Source organism: Somniosus microcephalus, unplaced genomic scaffold (assembly GCF_052327205.1).
Source record: "Somniosus microcephalus isolate GS21.2 unplaced genomic scaffold, FLI_Smic_1.0 unresolved_chr1, whole genome shotgun sequence".
Taxonomy (NCBI): Eukaryota; Metazoa; Chordata; class Chondrichthyes; order Squaliformes; family Somniosidae; genus Somniosus; species Somniosus microcephalus.
Window position 1 is genome coordinate 20,916,835 of NW_028225179.1, and position 4,041 is coordinate 20,920,875.

Sequence of the window (4,041 nt, forward strand, 5' to 3'; positions counted from 1 at the left end):
CGGAGAGCTGCTTGAGCCGTGCCTGGGAGCCGTTGAAAACAGTGGCTACAAGAGCAGCTCAGATGCTGGGTATCCTGTGGCGAGTGTCTTATCTCCTGACTCCCCGAAGCATTTCCACCACCTACAAGGCACAAGTCAGGTTTGTGATGGAATACTGTCCAATTGCTTGGATGAGTGCAGCTCCAAAAGAACTCAAGAAGCTCGACACCATACAGGTCAAAGCAGCCCGCTTGATTAGCACCCCATTCACCACCTTAAACATTCACTCCCTTCACCAGCGGTGTATGGCGATTGCAGTGTGTACCATTTACAAGATGCTCTGCAGCCACTCGCCAAAGCTTCTTCAGCAGCACCTGCCAATCCCACGAACTCTACCACCTCGAAGAACAAGGGCAGCAGGTGCATAGGAACACCATCAACTCCAAGTTCCCCTCCAAGTCACACACCATTCTGAGTTGGAAATATGTGATCGTTCCTTCATCGTCGCTGGATCAAAATCCTGGAACTCCCTCTCGAGCAGCATTGTGGGAGTACCTTCATCACACGGACTGCAGCGGTGCAAGAAGGTGGCTCATCACCGCCTTGTCAAGCACAATCAGGGATGGGCAATAAATGCTGGCCTTGCCAGCGATGCCCACATTCCAGGAAGGTATAAAAAGAACAGCTATGCCGTGCATAATGCCACTTAATAAAGGGATTGTTGATGAAGTGCTTGACGTGATCAACGTTCCCTCCATTATCTTATTGTCATTTTGAACTTTGCAGCGAGCATTGATTCGGACAACAACAAAATTAGCACAATTTATGGCAGCGGTGGGATTCGAACCCACGCCCCCGAAGAGACTGGAGCCTAAATCCAGCGCCTTAGACCGCTCGGCCACGCTACCACGCCAGTGATGTCTTAGTTCTGATACTGGTGACTGATAATTGAAAGCTGGATCTCCTGTTGTTTTTGATTTGAGCCAAGGGCTTTGCAATGAGACACAAGGAAATAAAAGAGCTTTCGGAGGTATATTCATGGAGCAAGGTGGTTGAGAGATTAAGGCGGTGGGTCACTAATCATCTGTGCTCTACACGCATTGTTTCGAATTCTACGATTATTGCTTTTAAGACTAAATCTTTTTCCCCTTTTTTCAACACATCCAAGACTCCTGTTTCTAAGTCCTATCCTTGCCCAATTCGCAGTGGGGCTTTTGTTTTGCTGCCTCACTCTATTTGCTGAAATAAGCAAAGTCCTCATTTCCACCCAAACTATTTCTTGCACAGAGGTGTTGAAATTTTACGATATGAGCTACGTGAAGTATCAATCAAAGTGGGCAGTGACGTCCTGGTAAATGTAACATTTCTCTTCAGATGCTGCCTGAGCTGCTGAATATGTCCAGCATTTTCTGTTTTTAATTTTGTGCTTTCACTATAGCAGTTTAGCTGACAGCACAAAACTTGCCTCAAGGGCGCAGCTCCAGGCAAAACGTTTCTGCGCTTTTCTCACACACATGATCGTGCTTAACTTTCCTACACACGATGTAAGTCAGCCGTTTCCGCCCACATTGTCCTGAGCCACGGCATTCCAAACACACTTTGCTCCTGGTATCAGGGAGTCTCAGAGTTTATCAGAGGGGATTGCAATGACAATGGGATCTCAGAGGCTGTGGGGGAATTTATGGGTTTCTGATATAGTATCACGTGGGTATGAGCGCTCTAAATGGATATCAGAGAGAGTAACTGACTCTCAGAAGGTATTGGAGAGGTTAAGGGAATTCTGGAGGTGTCAGAGAGGGTAAGGAACGCTCGGCAGGTATGAGAGAGAGTAAGGGACGCTCGGAATGTATCGAAGAGAGTAAGGGACGCTGAGGTGCTCTCAGCGAGGGGAACCAATGCTCTGCAGAGTCTCCCAGAGTGGTTAATGAATACTCAGGTTGTATCAGCAAGATTGAGGAAGGCTTAGGAGGTAGCAGCGAGGCTGGTGGAACAAGAGTTGTTATCTTCTTAACATCTCCTTGTCTAAATGTTAACATGGTTAATGAAAGCAAAGTTGAATCCGAATGTAACAGATGGTCTGCCGTGTCCCACGTGGGGTCGATGAGAAGGTAGAATAGGGCCGGACTGGACATCTGCAGCGCTCAGAGATACATTTATAACTGACACAGATCCCCCACCCAATACATTAAATAATACTACAGACACATCTAAGTATATCAGTAACTAACAGAGGCGCAAATCACTTGCATTCAACACATTAGTAACTCTCAAATACATGTGTATCTAACATGGACACACCCAAATATATCTGCAAGGAGCACAGGTAATTGATTGCTAAAACAAACTTTAATTGAGTGTCTTTAAAGCCATGATGTAAATGTGGTAGTTTACATTAACCTTCTTCCAAAGCCACTGGAGATTGCTATGGAATGAGTTGGGTCCTGTCTGATAATTTATGATGTGGAACTGCAAGTTTGAAGCACAATAGATTGATTCCACTGGCCCTGTTCTGCTGACTCCCTACACAATACATACTTACAACCACAAAAAAACATGCCTTGGATGGAAGTGGGCTTCGTTTTCTGGAAGGAATAAATCAACTGGGCCGAAAAATTACCTCCAGCAGATCCAGATAAAATCGTTCCGCTTAAGTAAAGGACAAAATGTCAAAGGTGATAATCGAAGCCACACCTCCAGAGGAGACAGCTACCTGAACGGAGAGCCTTAGACCACTCAGCCATCATGACTTCCTGATACAAAGTCTACTGCCCCTGCACTTACACACTGAGGTAAACAAAACGCGAACTGTTGATGGAAGGCCGAGTGACCAGGATACAATCTCCCCGGATTTCACTGTCAATGTGTTCTGTGTATGAGGAGGCTTTGCCTGGCCATGTGGTATCTTGCTTCACTGGTAGTGATGCGCTGCCTTCGCTGCAGTGGGTCCCCCAGCGATGGGTATTAGGATCAGTGCTTTTCTTGTAATATATAAATAACCAGGACTTGGGTATAGGGAGTCAAATTTCAAAGTTTGCGGATGTCTTGTCAACGTAGTAAATAGTGAGAATGTTATTGGCAGATTTCAGGAGGACATAGACAGACCGGCGAAATGGTCATGGCAGGTGAAATTTGATGAATTAATTAATTTTGGTAGGAAGTATCAAGAGAGTCAAAATAAACCACGTGGTACATTTAAAGTGGGTGCAGGAGCAGGACGACCTGGGGGTGTAACTTCAGAAGTATCTGAAGGTGGTAGGACAATTTGAGAAGGCTGTAAAGAGTGCAATCGCGGTCCTTGATCTTATAAATCGGGGAATATAGTAAAAACGCAAGGAATTTATGTTCAACCTTCATAAAACACGAATTAGGCCCAAGCTGGAGTATTGTGGCCAATTCTGGGCACCACAGCGAGGAAGGATGTCAAGCCCTAAGAGAGTGTGCAGTGGATAATAGTAGGGTACCAGTGATGAAAGACTTAAGTTATGTGCAGAGACTAGAGAAGCTGCGTTGTTCTCGTTAGAGCAGAGAAACTTAAGGGGAGATTTGAGAGAGGTGATTAAAAACTTGAAGGATTTGGGGAGAGTTAAGCAGAACAATCTGTTTCCGGTGACCAGAGGGCGGGTTACCTGAATTCACAGATTTACAGTATTTGGATATGAAACAGAAGTGACAGGAGGAAGCATTAATACAGTGAATATTTTATGATCTGTAATGCACTGCCTGAAAGGGTAGTGGAAGCAGATTTAGTACTAACATTTAAAAGGTAATTGGATAAACACTTGGAAATAAAAAAATATGCTGGGCTATGGGGAAACCGCAGGAAAGTGGGATTAATTGGTTCACTCTTTCAAAGGCTCGATGGGCCGAATGCCCCCTACTGTGCTGCAATATTCTATTATTCTATTATATCGATCTCCACGGCGTCACCTATAGGCGAGAGATGCAAAGGTCTGCACAGCTCTGCTTCAGTGGGATCTTGTTCCCCAGAGATGGGCTGTAATGCCCTGTCTGAGGCCACATTCGCAGCTATTTGCCAGCAGCGGGTTGTTGAAGAGAGCTGCT

The 4,041-nt window shown here is 45.4% G+C and overlaps 1 non-coding gene across 1 annotated transcript; it reads right to left on the bottom strand.

Annotated features, from left to right (window-relative positions):
• Window positions 1-805: 805 nt before the first annotated feature.
• trnal-uag (transfer RNA leucine (anticodon UAG)) lies at window positions 806-887 on the bottom strand. The gene has a single exon. It is a non-coding gene; the product is annotated as a tRNA-Leu (tRNA).
• Between the last annotated feature and the right edge of the window lie 3,154 nt (window positions 888-4,041).